Genomic DNA, 20,992 nt, shown 5'->3' on the forward strand with positions numbered 1-20,992 from the left:
AGCAATTTTTTCTAAACCTTCACAGTTATTCTGGCAGTTCAAAGCAGTTCCTTAGCTGCTTTAGGCAGTTCAATGGCAGTTATTGTTGCGAAATAATTAAATTAGGTACTAAAAACTGCTTTCAGTTCATGAATATTCATACTAAACTGCTTCTAGTTAATTAATATTCATATAAAACTGGAAAATAACTGCTAAAGAAAATGCAAATATGGCCATGATCTTATGCATTATTCATACTAGTAGCTGTTTAAAAAGTAACAATAACATGGAAAAATAATCAAAATCAAAAATATATCTTCTATGTTATCCAAGTTCATGGTTAATATAGATTAGCTTTTATGTATTACAATTTACTATTGATGTCAGAGGTGCAACATGTTATTCAGTTTCAATTTAGTCATCCGATATAAAAGAAAATACAAATCAAGATTCATGCAATCTTTTGATATATACAAGGATATAAATCTCAAATTATACTGCACAAACGCATGTACAATTTTCGCCAAAACAATGTCCACTTGTTGACTTCCAAGGATGTCCCAGTGGATTAATTTGTTTTCCAAGAACAAATGTTAAATCGATTATACAGAACCACTGGTTTCATCTTTGCGAGAAAAACAATCATCCTGGATATGAATCTTTTTTTACTATTTAATTAAATTGTAAAGGATCTGACATTCAAGTGCATGTTTTAAAGCATGACATGCAGCAAGAAGAATGGTCAGCTATTGTATACTTTCTTGTGAATGGTTAATGGCAGTTAATCATTTCCTTGAAGAAATCTGAGAGTATTTGTCGAAGAAGCCTTACTTTTTAGATAACTTTTATTAATTTACATTTCAAATCAATCTGTAAAAACATTTGAATTATTAAACCATGGCGATTTTTGCTTTAACAGTTATATCAAGTGTTAGTCAATCGGCTATCAAAAGGTCATTGGTTGGATGACAGCATTGTGTATGTTGCAATGGGGTGATTACTATACAAGACTTAAACTGCTCATACTTATACTATATGAGAATTATGTATATAATTCAGGTTTATACAAAAGACAATTCCCCATTGCTTTATCTACATTCAATTATTTTTAGCACGTGAGAACTATTTATAAATCACATTGTTTACGTTGAAGGAATCGCCATTCTTTGTTGTTAATATTATTAACATAATTAATCAACTAATTCGTCTATACCAAGCGGGTGCTGATATAAAATCCGATTCTAAAGTGACATACCTTATCAATAATGATTTATCTTAACATTTATGTGTTGTTTTAGTTTCAAACAGTTTTACACACACATTTCATGAACTATTGATGAACTTTCGAAACCTGAGATAGTTATTTATAACGTGATACAGAGGATAAATTTCTACACATATATTTCTATTATTCGTACGTAAGTACTTTAACTAAAACAATATGAGTGGTAGAAAGAGGCCACGTAGGCAAAATAGTGAAAACAGTAGAAAATGGCCAAAAGAAACTTATCTGGAAAAACTAAAAGAGATGGGTATCGGGGCCAATGCAACGTGGAAGGTAGAAATGCTTCGTCAATTATATTTGGCTAATAAACCAAAAACTACGTCTATAACAATTCCCGAAACATCCAATCAGCCTCCCGTTAATGAGTTGCAGAACTCTACAAATACGACTGATCAAGAAGTAGGATTATATCACCCGTCAACGTGTCATATCGTAAATGATACGCGTATTCATACGCCAGGTAACGAACTTAATCTAAACAGTGAGGTACTCTTTAGGGAATCTGCCGCAGTCTTAACCTCAGCAACAGAAACTCTATCAAATACCGCTAAACTGATGTTAAAACAATCAAATATAGAAAATGTTACTGAAAAGAAATCAACCTCTATATTGAGAAATTTACTACATTTTCAAATTCAATTTGACCACATTTTTGATAAATATATAAGATGTAATATTAAATCGACCATATTTCATAGATAATTGTATCAGATGTAACAGCGAAACCTGTCCTGTTTTTTTTTTATAATTTTACAATATTTTACAATGAAATCAACCAATTTTTAGAGATAGTTGTAATATATGTAACCTTGAACCAACCACAGCTTATTTGAGAATTTTTACATTTTTCAGTATATTTCACCTCTTTTTTGATAATAGTATTAGATCTAACATTTGATCGACCATATTTTATAGATAATTAATTGTATAAAATGTAACAACGAACCTGCCACTGCCTTATTGACGATGTTTCTACATTTTACAGTAAATTTGACCACTTTTCTGATAATTAAATTAGATGTTACCTTTAATCAGTCATGTTTACCAGGTAACTGTATTAGATGTAAACTTAAATCGGCCACTTTTTTTATTGGTTATCGCGTTACATTTTACAAGATTCAACCAATTTTTAAGATAATGTTTTAGATATTGCCAAAAATCAGCCACTTTTTTCAGATAATTTTATTAGATGTCACCTTAAATCGGTCACTTTCTTTATTGATAATTGTATAACAATTTATAAGATTCAACATCTTTTTATAGATAATTGTATAAGATGTAACCTTGAATCGACTACTTTCTCTATGGATTATTTTACTTTATTTTATAATGAATTAAACCAATTTGTAAAGATAGTTGCAGTAGATGTAACCTTGAACCAACTTCAGCTATATTGAGAATTTTACAACATTTTTTCATTAAATTTGACCACCTTTTTTGATAAAAGTATAAGATGTTATATTAAATCGACCATATTTCATAGATAATTGTATAAGATGTAACAGCAAAACCTGCTCTGCTTTATTTATAATTTTACAATATTTTACAATGAAATCAACCAATTTTTAGAGATAGTTGTAGTATATGTAACCTTGAACCAACCACAGCTTCATTGAGAATTTTTACATTTTAGTTTCAACATCATTTTTTTTTCATAAAATACAGAAAGAGTTTCACCAGGTTCCTGTCTCGTAGCATGGATCTTGGAAATTAGAGTATCCATAGCTGCCTTACTTCAAAAATCATTAAATCCTTAACCTGAAACAACTTTGAAGTTGCTGATATTGCACCCAAAACATCAAGTATGAGATGAATATATTTTACAAATTTAACCTATGTTAGGTTACCAAGTATAGCATTTGTCTGCCCAACTTCATAAGCACGTTTAGATTTATTTTTTTTCCTCCATGTGTGAGGCTGTAATATGTTAATCTTGACAAAAAGCTTTAAGAGCCGTGCTTTTTGAGCTTACCCATCTGACAGCTTTTATTTCTGTATGCATCAACACCTATCTGACAGCTTTTATTTCTGTATGCATCTACAAGTCTTCATAAAAAATTTTGGCTAAGTTTTAAAGCTCAACTCTTCGTTTTGGACTTAAGGAATAAAATTTACAGATACGTTTCAATTCATCTTCAATTTTTTTTCAAATATACAACATCCTTAACCGCATCCAAAATCCCAAGTTCCAGTTTATGGGCAACACAGTGCATAACTTTGTTGTTAACCTGGTCATTAATCTGTTTGGCAACACCATTTTTAGCCCCCATATTGACAGCTGCACCATCCATATTAACACAGACAATTTTTTGTTGACCTTCAACCTCATTATTACCCAAAGTTATGCCACACTTTAACACACCTGACTTTATTGCAGCATATACACCATCTGCAGTTGCACTTTCTAGATTTTCTATACTAGTAAGTGTAGTTACTGGTTCGTGTGTCTCAGGGTGGACATATCTGATAAGAACACTTTCTTTTTCCGTTACTGATGAGTCAGTGCTTCCGTCTGACATAATGGATATGAATCTTGCCAACGTCATATGTTCTTATGTTTTGTCTGAAAGAACTCCAGACATTGCATTCAAGAAATCAACACAGTCCAAGATGGTCCTTGCCTAGTTGCATACCTTTTTTTTAATGTCACATATAAAACTGTAGTCAGAAAATGGTCGATTGTTTTTGATAACTGCATATGCTGTATGACTGATTGACCTTAGCCAAAGCTTTGTCCATTTCCCCAGAAACCTGTTTTATTTTATTTGTTTCTCTCAACTGACATGCTTGGTGTTTTGCTGAAAATTGATGGGCAGTTAATGTGTCCCTTCTATCTACCACTTTCCCAACAAATAAAGTTGACTTTTGATCGGCAAGTGTTGGATGTTTTCTACATATTATACAAAAATGCAATTTATTTTCCGTATTTTCTTTCGTAGAGAGCCAGGGGAACTCTGCTAACCTAGATGTTTGAAATTCTCGCTTTCGTATTTTTTCATACTCTTTGTCCTTCTCCGCCTGCGTTTTACGTTTTTTATTCGACTCGTCAACTTTGTCTGGATTGCCCGGTAGTTTTATTTAGTATTTATCCATCTTATTACAAAAGGTAAATGACACTTCCGTTTAAGGATGGATAAAAACCTAGTCGACGATCCCGGTTCAATGGACAAAGACAACGCAATATTTACGAGACCCGGGTTCGCATACTTGATCTTTTTCTGGTGTTATTTAATATTTATCGTCATGAACATTGATGCTTTGACTTAAATATATGTGTTTTACTTGTTTATCATTGGTTTCTTTTACATAAAATTAAACTTCTTTATAAGTTTTGAAAATAATTATATATTTTTGTATGAATTTAACTTTGTCAAGTATTATTTTTTACTTGTCCACGGTCAACTCGGACAAAAAAGGTCACTTGTCCGGGTGATCAAATGTACGAGTCGGGCGAGTCGGGCATAGCATTTCCACACCCCTGGGTAAATTAAACATCATTTAGAAAGAAAAAAAGAAAAATCACAGAAATTTAATTTAATTTTGAATTAATAAAAGTGAAAGAAATGTTTTAAGGTTTTTGGTACACAATTTTTTATGCACTTTATTTTTAGGTGACAAAAGACAGTTTTTTAGACACAAGGTTAAAAATTACTCATGTTAAATGAAATTATTTAATTTTTATTTTATTCTATTTTTGGACATTTTCCAAAGTGTTGACAACTATAAACAACATGTTGAAGTTTGCATGTTGGAATATTACAGGCTTTAATATTGATAAATTTTTAGAATTTGTTGATAGTAATGACATTTTAGGACTAGTAGAAACATGGACCCAAACTGACTCACCCATTAATCTGCTAGGTTTCAAATTTTTCACTTACCTGGAACTAAGAAAAAGGGAGTAAAGAAAGGCAGGAGATCAGGGGGAATACTTTTTTTATATTACACTATGAATATAGAAAGAGGAATAACTCTTGGAAGCAAAAAAGACTATGGAATATTGACACCTTTTTAATCAGGATTTGATTTTGATATTTATTTATCAGTATTATATATTAAGCTCCAGAATCCCAATTTAGACAGTGGGGAAATTTTTGATAATATTAATAAAGATATTGCAGAATACTCCAATCATGGAAAAATTATTTTGTCTGGTGATTTTAATTGCAGAACAGGTGAACAAGCTGATCACATTATAAATGATACTTTATTTAATAGGGCTGATAATAACATTCTCCCTGAAACATATACTTGTGATAAGAAAATAGAAAGAAAAAACTGTGACAAAACAATAAACTCACAGGGAAAACTTCTATTGGAAACTTGCATTGAAACCAAGCTAAGAATTCTTAATGGCAGATTTTTGGGAGATTCTGTGGGAAATTGTACATATTTTGATGCTAGAGGAGGTTGAAGTGTTATTGATTATATTATTGTGTCAGAAAATATTTTCCATTACATTTCTTATTTTAATGTACTACCTCCAGTGGAAACATCTGGTCATTGAATATTAAGAATGTCTTTTAAATTTAATGTCCCAATAGTCAATCATGACAATGAATAAAATGATACGGAATTTTTACCAGGTAATTTTATTTGGGACAGTAATTGTCATTTAACATATACAAATGATAAGCAAGTTAGCCAATTGTATGGCATATGTTGATACAGGAGGTATTACAGATATAAATCAAATGAAAAAACAATTTACAGATATTATTATTGATACTGCTACATCTTGTGTTAAATTTAAATTAAACAAGAAACGCAGGAGAAAACAAGAATGGTTCAATAATAATTGTGAATTAATGAGGAAAGATGTGAGACGTTTAGGTAAAGAAGTACACATACACATATAATCTTTATACAAGTACCAGATAAATGGATTCAGAGGCTGCAAATTATATTTTAAGTATAGCTTTAAAAATATATGACCACGCGGTGCTTTCAGACCAAAGGCAAAGCGTGTGGTCCTTGTACTTAATGTCAGAACTTGTTTCAGACCTTATTTTAAATTCCTGTAGAAGAAAACGAACGTTAAACTTGAGAAAGTAAATATTTTAAAAGCTTTTTAGAAATACATGGTAATTTTACTAGAAACAAGAAAAAACGGGACATAAATTCATTTATACTTTTAATTCAATTTTTTTTTTTATGCTAGAAGAGAAGTAGAGAAATAATTGATGAGGAAACCCTAACTGTAATGGAAGAAGCCTGAAATGATGGATTAAGGTCTACAAAGGAAAATGAAAAGATAAAAGCGTTAGGGGTTCAGACTAGTCTTTCAACAGAAAAAAAGGAGGTAAAGTGGATTATTGGTGTCTAGGCTAGGCATTCAGTATTTATCACCATATGGAGTACTTATAGACACATGTATGATTGCGTGCACTTTTCTCCTCACAACAGCAAGTAACTTTTCACATTCAGAATGTTAATTTGATCTTGACCATGTTTTGTCTTAATACTAACATGACTAATAGGGTTGTAAATGTTAATAATTCTAGAGGACACAATATCTTCTGATGACATCATTGTGTGTCCCTTCTCTTCCTTCCACAGTCATGACAATAAATTATTCATCATGCCTTTGTGTCCTATAGGTACCATGCATAGTCGCATTTCATTGTCGTCCTTGCTAATGATTATTCTGTATTGGTTATTTTGGGAGGAAAACGAAATTAAGGCGTCCAGATATTGTTTCCATCATGAATGGACTGTCAAGTCATAGACAAGATTTATGTTTAAAGTACTGTTTAAAATTACACATAATTTTCATAAGTACTTGGGGGACAGGACAATTAGTTTTGCTTTTTCTGTCTACTATGAACACACATATACTATAAACATGATCATGATGATAAATAGTGTTCATTGTATCTATTATTTACTATCATTCCGTCATATATATGATATAGAGGTTAATGTATATGGTCTGTTCATAGTAAACAGGAAAAAATGCAAAATTAATAAAAAATAAAGAGTATTGTTAATTGAACTGAAACCTCCGTCTTAACTCAATCATGAATACACCGGAAACCTGTCTAAACCAGACTTTGCCTTGAGTCCAGTTATTATAGTTTGGATGGATTTTGAACCTGTGAAAACTGAAATGATCAAAACCTTCAGTGCAAAAGGTTTATAAGGTTTCATTGTAAATAAAAATAAATGATACTTAACTACAATGATTATTTAATTAAATCTTTATATTGGGAATAGAAGAGCAAAGGATAGGAGAGGTTGAGTGGCACAAGCCTACAGTAAGAAGAAAGCTGTAAGGGGACCATCTTCATACACTCTGTTTTCAAAGCAGTTGGCATTGTTAAAAATTGAAGGTACAAGTCTAGTGGAATAGCCCTCCAAAGAAAAAGTACATGCCCGAACTAAACTTTATGTAGATATAAGAAGATGTGGTATGAGTGCCAATAAGACAACTCTCCATTCAAGTCACAATTTATAAAAGTAAACCACCATAGGTTGTTATATGACGATTTTTACTTTTTTGGCGTTTTGATAGTATATAGGATATAAAAATTAATAACTAGAAAAAAGATCAGCATGACAAGATCCATAAACAATTTTTGCTGATATAGTAAGTTGACTGACACCCTTACCTTCTTATAGACATACACATACCAAGAACGACTCAGAGTTGCATTTTACTTCTTACAATTCTCAACTTATATTCTTAATTACACATGTTTGTGAGATACGACTTTGGAAGTTTTAAACTACATTGATGGCTAATTTGGAGAAAAACGACACACGACTATGGAAGTTTTAAACTACCTTGATGACTAATTTGGAGAGAAACGACACACAATTGATATAGCTCTAATTAACTAAATGTGAGACGAAGTAATGACAACGACATTTTTTTTCTGTCTACCTGTGTGATGTTGCGCACTGTGTACGACATTTATTTATTTACCGTCCGACCATGATTTATTTGTTTTCTATGGAAACGTATATTAGTCACCAGTTGATCAGTTGTCAACAAAACTTGACGACAAAATCAAGGGGTAAAGTTGCATTGTTATTGAACTTGTACACTTAAACAAGTTTACTTGTTTAATTAATAATTCAATTTGTAGACTTACGACAAGTTGACTTGTTGAGTTCTTCTGAACAAGACCACAGACCAAAAAGTGTACAAAATATTATTGTGTCCTAGTAAACTTTGCCGTTTGTACACTTGCTAAATTGAACGTTTCTTTCTTGCTTTAGAAAAGTATAATTTCCGAGTTAATCGTGGTCACTTGTCGTGTTGTTTCTCGCCTTTCTTACATAGTATAAGTTCATTTGTATTGTTTTTATGAATAAGTCAACTTCACACAATTAAACTTGTTAAGCAAATATCGTTGGTTTACAAGTGCAAAGTAAACATAATTTTCATATTGAGCGCGAAATTATAGCGACAAGATCTCTGAGCAAGAATGGATACAAAAATGGAGACCGACTGTAACAGTGATGAGGTAATTAACTATAATTTTTTAACGGGCCTGTGACTAAAAGTTAATATTGTAAAAATGTCAAAGGTGTGTAATATCAGAGACTGACGTAGATACGTCTCTTGTAATATTTATCTGTTAGCGATCATCAGGCGTCATCAGGCTACTTATCGAGGTAGCTATCTTTATCCTTTTCCATGAATCACGCCTGGGCTTGAAATCATAAAACTTTGCTTAGTGCTCGGAGCACAAAAATCGTGCTTGAAACATGAAATCCAGCATTATGAGGGGGGGGGGGGGGGGGCGCTGACTGACCTTAAAAGGGGGAGGGGCACTCCAGTCACGCTTCAGTGATTCCCTATATAAGCAACCAAATTTTTCCTACGAAAGTCCCCCCCCCCCTCCTTTGGATCCGCCTATATAAACCGACCCACATTTTGCTAATAACTTTTTCTCTCTCTAAAATCCAAATTTATACTCGTATCTAAAATAGCATAGCTGATTAAACATCTTAAAGGCAAATTTTTCAAGAAAACTGATAGAAATTTTTTAAAAACTGTTTAACTGTTTAATATATAAAATTTGAATTTGAAATAAACCTTATTTTTTAAAGAATGCTCACAGCTCACCAATTGTGTACATTGAACATATATGAGGGGAAGGATTAATCTGGCCACATGAAAAGACCAGCCCCTCCCCCTCTTAAAATCGAATGTTGTGTGCCGGAATATTTAGGTTGCTGGGCCAGGAATACATGCAGTTATAAATATGGCATCAGTGGCAACTGGAGAGAGGCGCAGGGAAATTAGTATAAACATGACATGAGAGCAATCAAAAGTTTTAAAGCTCTCTATTGGTTTTTATCGATATTCTAGAAATATTTTCACTTTAATATTGCAACATTTATATAAGCTGCACATGCAAGTATATAGAGCTGGTAGTACAGCAGAGGCTGGGTTAAATAAAAAAAATCAAAGGGATTTTGTTCTGGGACCCCCTAAAAGTTAATATCAAACTGTTTACAGAACCCCACCCCTTTTTCAAAAAATTTGTGATCCACCACTGTACAGGAGCAGATTCTGCAAATTTGGAAAAGGAAAGTCCAGGAAAAAAGTGAATCCCCAGGATATTTATTAATATAAAATAAAGGGATATGGAGTAAATGTGTACATATAGGACAAAATTGCAAAAATAGATAGAAAAATACAAATAATTAATTAACGGGGCTTTTATTTCTGTTCTTCATTTTTTTTCGAATAATGCGTGCAGTTAAAAGATCCAACAAATAAACAACAAAACCCTTAAAATGATCTGCTATTGCAATAGTTATTGGCATTGTAACTTTTTCAAATTATATTTTCTCTGATTACAAGTGTTACTTTTTAGGAGAGAAGAATGGCAGCCCAGCTTGTGGTAAGACCACTTAAAGCCTGTAACAACACCAGAGAGCAGCGAAAAGGTATTGTCTGTTCCACTACAGGTTATGAGGAGTTTCTAAATACATGTAAGTTAGAATTTTATTTTCTATGCTGTATTAATATTTATTGTATACATGTAATTTAATACATACTTATTTAAAATATTCTGATTTGTTATCAAAGCTTTTATTAAATTTGCAACATAAGATACACGTGTCTTATTTCCAGTGTTCTACACCAACAGCAATTTTAGATTTTTTTTACTTTTAGAGGTTGTTATCTTTCTTTACACCAAAATTGAATCTAATGAAACACACACATTCAAGGTACCCCCTCCCCCTATTTTCAGTAAGTGAAAGACTTTATTGTTATTTTTATGTTGTACACTGCAAACATTATTATTCAACTCTGATTGGAACAAAAACCATTGGAGGAGAAAATCTACAACTGAAGCTTACTTAGTATTATCAAACCTGTTCTGTATCCAGCAGTAAATATTGTAGAAAGGGGTTGTAATCCACACATACAGTTCCCCAAGTCTAACAAACATTTGTACATAAAATTGAGGATAGAAATGGGGAATGTGTCAAACAGACAACAACCCGACCATAGAAAAAACAACAGCAGAAGGTCACCAACAGGTCTTCAATGTAGCGAGAAATTCCCGCATCCGGAGGCGTCCTTCAGCTGGCCCCTAAACAAATATATACTAGTACAGTGATAATGAACGCCATACTTAACTCCAAATTGTACACAAGAAACTAAAATTAAATAATACAAGACTAACAAAGGCCAGAGGCTCCTGACTTGGGACAGGCGCAAAAATGTGGCGGGGTTAAACATGTTTATGAGATCTCAACACTCCCCCTATACCTCTAGCCAATGTAGAAAAGTAAACGCATAACAATACGCACATTACAATTCAGTCCAAGAGAAGTCCGAGTCTGATGTCAGAAGATGTAACAAAGAAAAAAAAAACAAAATGACAACAATACATAAATAACAACAGACTACTTGCAATTAACTGACATGCCAGCTCCAGACTTCAATTAAACTGATTGAAAGATTATGATTTCATCATATGAATATCAGACACAATCCTTCCCGTTAGGGGTTAAGTATCATACCATCATAACATATATGAGAAAAACATAACCCGTGTCAATTTGCCTGATCAACCTTTTTTTTATAAATGTGTTTTAATAGTTCCGATGCAAAGACCCTATAAGTGAATCAATATTAACACCAAAATATGCAATCTTTAATGACCTGACAACAGTATCGTAACTATATCCCTTCTTAATAAGTCTATTTAATGTTTATGTTTTACAATATTGACAATTGTTACTTTAACTATTATTATGCCCCAAAAAGAATACACACAAAACAACAATTGCCCTGGCACTTATGTCAAAATTTTTAATAGTTTTCTTTCAAGATATTTATAAACAAATTTGTGTATTTAGTTGCTTGCATGTAATTGAAAGACAAGGTAATTTGGTTATTATGATTGGCAAAGTTCAAAGGGTTTCATATCAGACTCCACCTTTGAGCTTGATTGTTTCTTGATTATTGCAGACTTTGTCAATCATACTGAAAATGTATTAGTACTGTCATTTTATTGTCCCCTGTGAGGTGCCTTGTTGGGGACATAGAAATACTGGGTGTCTGTCTGTCTGTTCGGTCTTGTTAGCACTCTCACATGTACAATTTTACCAGAATTTTATGAAACTTATTTTATAGGTTTTTATATTACAATGTATTAGTAATGTCTCGGACAAGTTTGAAAATGTGTGGCGATCAACTTTCTCTAAAAGAGTAATGCCCCTTTGAAATATTAATTATATGGAAAATAGCCTTGTAGGAGTTCTCAGGGGTTTGCTAGGATTAACTTATTTTATAGGTGAAAAGCAATAATGTCTCAAACAAGTTCTAAAATGAATGCAGATCAACTTTTTAAAAAAGTCATGCTCCTTAGAAATATTTATTCTATGGAAAATGGCCTTGTTAGCCCTCTCGCATGTACAATTCTTGGAAGAATTTTATGAAACTTATGTCATAGGTTTATATAAGTTATGTATCAACAAGTTCGAAAATGGGTGTGAGAATCAAGTTTTTCTTAAAGAGTTATTCCCTTTGATAATATCAATTATATGGAAAAAGGCATTGTTAGAGCTCTCACGGGTATGAGTCTTGCCAAAATTTTACGAAACTTATATTATAGGTTTATAAATGTAAAAACAATGTCTTAGACAAGTTAGTATATGGGTGCAGATCATCTTTTTTGAAAGAGTTATGCCTCTTGGAAATGTTAATTGTATTGAAAATAGTTGTTAGAGCTCACACAGGTACAATTCTTAACAGTATTATATGAAACTTTTTCTATAGGTAAACATCAGCAATGTCTTTGACTAGATAGTAAATATTGGTGCTGATCAACTTTTAAAAAAAGAGTTATGCCCCTTGTAAATGCTAATTGTATGGAAAATAGTTTCAATCTCTTGCAATCTCCTGTGTTCATCTTGCCACATGTGAACTATGTACTTTTATTTTTAAAAGTCAAAACTAGCTAGTAAATTCACCAAACTATTGTCATTTGCCAATTGGATTTTAATTAGCTACCCTAAAGAAACAACCAAATGTTCAGTTAACATTTCATTTGTTTATATTTGTATTACTGACATGAGAAGTATTGAGAACTATTTTTAAATGTGTTCTAATATAGTAGCTTTAAAACTGTTCATTTTGTTGTTGAGATTGGTGCAATACATTTTTTTGGTTAAAATGTATAAATGTAACATGGTATATTTTATATTGAATGAAACTATAATTCAGCTGATTATAGTAAACTTGTGTTTTTAAATACTTATCATTTCTTCTCAAATTCAAATGATCACAAAAAAGAAAATATATTTTTCGATGCAAAACTTGATAAAAATTTTATTAGGCAATGCCATATTTATCTTCATGGTCTCAACACTACAATACTTGTTTAAGATTCAATATTTTGACGACTTGTTTATTTGTATAAATAAGCAGATGTGCTTTGTACCTCATATGTACCTTAATTGAATTATTTATACATGTAGGCTGTGCAAAGTTTGAAGTTGAAGCCGTTGTTGTGTGGTTCTTGAGGAAGATGGGACTGAGGTTGATGCAGCATATTTTTCACTCATACCAGAGAATACTAATTTAATGATACTCTGTCCCGGACAAACCTGGCAAAAAGATACACCACAGAGTAGCACCACACCTAGTGATGAAAGTAAGTAAGAATTCTTTCAAAGAAAAGCACCCCCAAGGGTGACTGGGGAATAGAAGTATGGTCACCATTGGTCTTCCTCCGACCGGCAGTAAAACCCGTGCTAAAGTGGGGCGTCCGTTTGGCTGTGCGGGATGTACAAATTTGCAGCCACGTCCGGTCAGAATGGGGACGTTAAATCCGATGCCTCGTGTAAAGAGAGTGCCACGCTCTTTGCACGTTAAGAACCCTTGCAACAACTCTTTGAGGGGTCCGTAGGTGACCTGTTGCAAGGCTAAATTTCTGTCCCTATCCAATATACCCTCATTTCCCGTGGCAGTCTAAATTTCTCCGACCATGATCCCTTAATCTATTATTACACAACCTACCTATTGTATTTATTGTGAACTTGTTCTCGTCCTGAATATGCATGAAATATTTGCCACTGGACGTTAAGCAACCAACAATCAATCAATCAATCAAAGAAAAGCATAAAAAGTTATATAAGTATTGAAATATCTCATTTCCAAAGAGATTATTCAGCACCACCCCTCAGTCATGGTCTGTTTAATTAAAAACAATGAACAGTTTTAATATTAAACTTTGTGATAAGGTCAGTTTTTTTCATATTCAACTGTTTGTAAGATTGCAATCAAATTGCAAATCGTTCTAAGGCACTGAGCTTCCATAAGAAGAAGTTGGTGTTGTAGTAAATATTAGTTTAGATTGCACAAAAATTTCTATCCTCATGATCAACTTCTACTTCTACCACTGAGTGACCACTGTCATCTATATAAATAAGAAGATGTAGTATGAGTGCCAATAAGATAACTCTCCAACCATGTCAAAACGTATTTAAAGTTAACTATATATTCACTCTTCTCTGTCACTTGTTTGGTGTGTGCATGCAAAGGAACATGAGCTATAATCAAATATTTTGGTAAAAGGGAATCCCTTGCACATGTTGAGCTCTTACTTAAATTTCATTATATACTTTTGAGAAAAAAACAGTTAAGGGAACCCATTGTCATGACACAAAATCAGTTACATGAACAAGAAAAATAAAAAAGCAAAGGAACAGCACTTTCATTGCTGATCTTCATCCTCAAGTCAACCTGCTGCTGTTACATCCCCAAACTTTAGAGTCGGAGGTAGAAATAATAGGTATTGAGGTAGAGAATTATTTGGTAAAGGTGCCCAGAAGGGGGATATAATGATAATGCCTAATCAGATAGTACAAATATGAACATTTGCTCTGCTTTTGTTAAGCAGACAAAATCATCTGTTAAATTGTGAACAACAATTGATATAAAAAAATGAAAAAATAAATGTATATTTTCCCAAAGGAATCAACTTTTTAGCTCACCTTTCCTGAAAGGAAAGGTGAACTTTTGCCATCACTTGGCCTCCGTTGTCTTCAGTCTTAAACTATTTCAAAGATCTTCTCCTTTGAAACTACTAAACAAATTCCAACCAAACTTAAGCTGAATGATCCTAAGGGTATCTAGATTAAAGTTAATGTTTTATATTCCATTTCGTCAAAAAACATGGCCGCCATTGCTAAAAATAGAACATATGGGGTAAAATGCAGATTTTAGCTTATAAAGCCCTTAGAGCAAATCTGACATGGGGTACAATTTTCAGTAGGTCAAGATTTATCAACCCTGAAATTTTCAGATGAATTGAACAACTTATTATTGGGTTGCTGCCACTTACTTGGTAATTTTATGTAAATTTTGCAGTTTCTGGTCATTATCTTGATTATTATTATAGATAAAGATAAAAGTTTGTAAACAGCAAAAATGTTCAGCAAAGTAAGATCTACAAATAAGTTAAGATGACCAAAATTTTCAATTGACCCCTTAAGGAGTTATTGTCCTTTAATGACAATTTTACACAATGATTTCATAATATTTAAAAAAAAATTAAAAAATACTCCTCTGATCTACCGAACCAAATTAAACCAAACTTAATCTGAATGTCCATTAGGGTGTCTTAAATAAAGTTTGTGTTTTATTTTCTATTTTTTCAAACAACGGCCATCTTGGCTAAAAATAGAACACAGAGTAAAATGCAGTTTTTAGCTTATATTTCAAAAACTCCAGCATTTAAGTCAAATAAGACAAGAAGTTTAAGTATTAATTAGGTCAAGGTCTACATGCCCTGAAATTTTCAGCCAATTGGGTAACCAGTTTTTCAGTTATTGGCCCTGAATTTATGATTTAAAGAAATTTTCGGTTTTTGGTGATTATCTTGAAAATTATTGTACATACAGATAAACTGTAAACAGCAAAATTGTTCAGCCAAGTAAGATCTACAAACAAGTCAAATGACCAAAATTGTCAATTGAGCACTGAGGAGTTGTTGCCCTTTAAGGACTTTTTTCACAATTTATTTATCATGTTGGCTTACTTTAAAAAATCTCCATTGAAACTGCTGAATTAATGTACGGCCAAACTTAGGCTGAATGAGACTCATAATATCTAGTTATATAAGTTTTATATTTTATTTCTTTGTATGTCAAGAAACATAGCCCTTATGGCTAAAATAGAACATAGGGGGAAATGCATGGTTTTTTTTTTGCTTTTGAAGAAGATATGACAGATTCGAAGAACATTTATACAAATTGAAAAGCCAAAATAATTATTGATGAAAGATTTAGGCAAAAAAAAATAGGGTGAGGGATTCATGACACTTGAGAGCCTCTTTTTTTAATGTAGCAGTGTCTAAAATTGAAGATGAGTGCATTAGATATTGATATTATTTATTTATCTGATTTTTACAGGTGGATACTCAAACAATAACAACATTAGTCTTTCTGCATAATACCTACTTTCTTTCAATTGAAAATCATTTGCAATCATGCTATATGATGCTTCTCAGCTCAGCTGACCTAAAAGGTCTAAAGAGCATTCGATGTCTGGGTCAGTTAACTTTTTATACATTTATAGTTTGATTTTAACATAATTGTTGCCTGCGTCTGACAAATATTTCTGTCATTAGGAGTTCTCCAATATGAATGTGCTAAATGACTTCATACTTGGCCACCAGCTTAACAATGAGTTATAATGTTTTCAGATTTTTCAGATACCAACTTTGAATCCTGTTTGACAATTAAATTTGAAAACATTTCAATTTGTAAAATGAATTTCAACATTTTTCATCAAACAACAAAGTTGTCGGTGCCATATAGTTTGACCCTTGTCCCAAAATTCCAAAATTCCGTAATTCTGATATTCCGTTATTCTGAAATTCCATAATTCCGTCATTCGGCAATAAACCATTATACAGTTTTTTACTATACGCCTTCAGATATTGGGCTGATTTTTGGTATGTGAGTTAACCATGATGAGTTACAGATCAAGTTTCAGTATCTTTCCGCTTCACTAATTTTTGCCGAAATTACAGGCTTTGGACTTTGAGAAATTGTTGAAAATCACAGTTGTACAGACTTTTTTTGGAAACACCTTCAGATATTGGGCTGATATTTGGTATGTGAGTTAACCAGGATGAGTTATAGATCAAGTTTAAGTTTCTTTTTTTCTATACGCCTCCAGATTTTGAGCTGATTTTTTATATGTGAGACTACCATCATGTTTGTGTCCACATGTGTTTATATTGAAATTGCAGATTTTTCAACTTTTTGGGACAGGGCCATTTGTGTCGCTTTGACACATCTAGTTCAGATAAAACTTTCCTGTTTGCCGATGCTTTAAAACAAAATTCAATATGAACATGAACTTCAAAATTTTTTGTCCAAAACTTCTCCAATATGAATGCGTGGAATGACTTCATACTTGGCCACCAGCTTAACAGTCATGAGTTGTAAAATGTGAGAATTTTTCAAATGTTTTCATTACCAACTTCATGTTTCCTGATACTTTGTAATTTTTTCAATATGTTCAGCCATTCTTCTGAGTTAAAGGGGAGGTATGCTTAGCACAATATTGTGTGCAACTTCTTGTTCATATTATAATATAAAAAATGTTTATATGCTCATATTATAATATAAAAAGTTAATCAAGTTTCAACTATTCAAAAAAGTTTTAAAAAATTAATTTTATTCCATTTTTACAGAAGAAAACAACCTCAGGGAGTAGAACTAAGGCTGTAATTATTGGATGGCAGCACTTTTCTTATTCAATAAATAATTACATTCTCATGAAAAACAGTACCAAACAGTTCAACATTGGACCAAGACCAGTTCAGATGAATAAATGTTTGACCCAAAGCCACGTCCTCCAGGAGATGGTGCATATTTTTTTTCCGAATGGGAAAAACTTTAAAGGAAAACTACACAGGATGGAGTATTTCCTGGGTAACTATAAGGGCGAAGAGGCAGCCTTCACACAGTTGGTAGAATATGGTAAAGATAAACCTCACTTATATTTACACACAAAAGAAAAGGTATGGGTAAACCAAATTATGGATCACTTTATGTTGCATTGTAATATATTTTCATGTGTGATGAAAATGTTTTGTCGCATATTAAGCAGAATCTCATACATCAACATTTTAAGAAAATAAAGGGATATTTAGTAAATGTTCATACAAAATGCATAGAAAAAATACAAATTATCAATATACAGGGCTTTTATTCCTGTTCAACTTGTCTGTCAATGTAGGGTCTTCAACAATGAACAAATCATTCATACCCTACTATGAGATCAATACGGCCCCTAGCGTCGACTTTTAGACCACTGAAAAAAATGTATTTTTAGCTCATGTTTCCTTAAATGAAATGTAAGCTTTAGCCATTTCTACTTGGCTCCATTTTCATCCCTCGTAAACTATTTTAAAAATCTCCTCTGAAAGTATTGAAATAATTCTAACCAAACTTTAGCTGAATAATTCTTAGGGTATTTAGAATTAAGTTTATGTTTTATTTTCTGTTTCTTCTAAAAACATGGCTGCCATGGCAAAAAATAGAACATATGGGTAAAGTGCAGTTTTTGGCTTATGTCTCAAAAACTAAAGCATGAAGAGAAATCTGACAAGGAGTTAAAGTGACACATTCACCAAAGTTGTTGAGGGATCTCTTAAGGAGTTATTGCCCTTTAAATACAATTTTACACAATTTGTTTATCATGTTTCCAAAAAGAAAGTGAGTGACATAGAATTAAAACTAATTAAAAGTACAAATATTCATTATGATGCGATCTTTTTAATTTGTATGCCAAATTAGGGTTTTGACCCCAATTCCATGGTTTACTGAACATGGATAATGAAAGTGCAATTGTGGAATCTGTGTAGTGTGGATACATGTTCTTGGTTGACTAAATTACCATACATGGAAGAAATTGTTCAACTTGGAAACAGTCTGTGTTCAAAATAGGTTACAAATATTACTGGAGGCTTCTGGAAACCTAAAAGCCTAAAAATGTGGCACACAGTTCATATTTTGCCTTAATTGTAATTAGTGAAACTGGACTTCAGAATTTAAAGGTGCATGTAGTATTATTTTTCAAATATATGTAGTATTGATATTAATTTTTTTTTTATTGCAGATACCTAAATTTGAGGTCCAATCTTGTTCTGACAGTCAAGACAGTCATATAGAACTACCAGCACTGTCAACTTCGAGGAACTCGCCTCAAAATGCCACTCCATCTTCGTCGCAAACTTACCAATTGCAATATACCACTATGGCCACACCAGCAAGTAACCAATATACCACTATGACCCCACCAGCAAGTAACCAATATACCACAATGACCCCACCAGCAAGTAACCAATATAACACTAGGACACCAGTAAGTAACCAATATAACACGTTGACCACGCCAGCCAGTACACACGTCTCTCCTGCAGACTGGATACAGCTAGATACACCAACTGTCAGCGTATCGAAAGACTTCATGCACAGGTCAATTACCGCAGTTAGTATATTTCTAAATTCATAAAAATATGTATTCCCTTTATAAAAGGGGACCAAACTGTTTTCTTTCAGCATGTCTGTCTCATAAATATTTTTTTTTATATGAGTGGGCTATACCATGTGTTGTGTTTTCAGATTCATCACTCAACAACTTCCAAACACTAAACTCTTTTATACATAGTTGAAAATTTCCGTTCTATTTTTCTCCAGAAGTACATACAAGATCTTTCTGGAATTTAGTATCAATGATAGAAATGTGTTCTATACCATGTAAAATTTTAAGATTCATGACTCAACATGTGAAATGAACACTTGCATATTATTTAACATATATGTTAGTTGATTAATTTTGGTGCATTTTTTATGGAACTTAGCTTTCTGAAATGTGGTATAAAGGTTAATATGAGTGAGCCATATGTTTTCAGTTTCATCACTGAATAACTTCCTGTTAGCTGTATACTTTTTATGAGGGGTATCATTATTATTTAACATAGAATAAACTAGAGGTACTGTGATCAGAGCTCACAAAATTATACTGCTGTTCCTTGCAAAGTTGATGTTTTGGTATTGGAAACTCTAAAAATCAATTTGACCAGAAACCAAATAGGAGGTGCACAATGGTATTATATGATTAAGAATCTCCAAAAGTTTCATTAAATAATGATTAGCAGTTTAGGAGAAGTTGTTGATACAAAATGAGTACCCCAGTTATATGGCAATGGTAAAGTCCATGTTTTTGAAATAAAAACTAAAAAAATATAGCCTTGAACAAAAACAAAATAGGAGGTGCATTATAGCATTATATCATAAAAAATCTTGAGAAAGTTTCATTAAATTATAATAAGTGATTTAGGAGGAGTTAGTGATACAACATGGATACCCCCAAGGTTTTGTCAATTGAAAAGTCCATGTTTTTTAAATGGAAATCCCAAAAATGATTTTGAACAAAAACAAAATAGGTGCACAATGGCATTATATCATAAAAAAATCGGGGAAAGTTTCATTAAATTATAATCAGTGGTTTAGAAGGATACAACATGGATACCCCTATTTCATGGCAATAGTCCCATGTTTTTCAAATAGAAACCCCAAAAATGATTTTCAACAAAAACAAAATAGGAGGTGCACAATGGCATTTCGTTCTGATAAGTGGTTAAGGAGGAGTAGGGGATACAAAATGAAACATAGTGTGCAGGACGGACACAGGGAAGGACGGACTTTCCCATCACTATATACCTCCACTTTAAAACGCGGGGGTATAAAAATGAAAATGGGGAAAGTGTTAACAATTTGCAAGGCTTCAGCTTAACAATTACATGATCAGCTCTTTGTATTTGTATTCATATCTAGTATATTAATGTTTTAATATTGGGGTTCATGACAAATATATGCCGAGCGAGTGAAGCAGAAACACATTTTCTTGCTTCTTCAGATATATGCATACATTTATCAAGCCTGTTTTTCCATAGTGTAAATCAGTGTTTTCCTTAAAAGAGGATTATAGACATAATGAACATGTATGATGATATGAGATTTGTTTTTGTATTTTTTCATGGTAGTATAAATGATGGCTGTGAAGAAGTTCTGTCATTTTTGGATAACTTTTGTTCAGATAGTTTGCACCATTCCATAGTTGAAGGTCATGATAGAAATTTTACCTGATTTGACGACAACTCTATCTACATATACTTAAATGTTTACAATGGTTTTATGTCAGACATGCATTTGAGCTGTTGCACTTTT

Source organism: Mytilus californianus, unplaced genomic scaffold (genome assembly GCF_021869535.1).
Source record: "Mytilus californianus isolate M0D057914Y unplaced genomic scaffold, xbMytCali1.0.p SCAF_55, whole genome shotgun sequence".
Taxonomy (NCBI): Eukaryota; Metazoa; Mollusca; class Bivalvia; order Mytilida; family Mytilidae; genus Mytilus; species Mytilus californianus.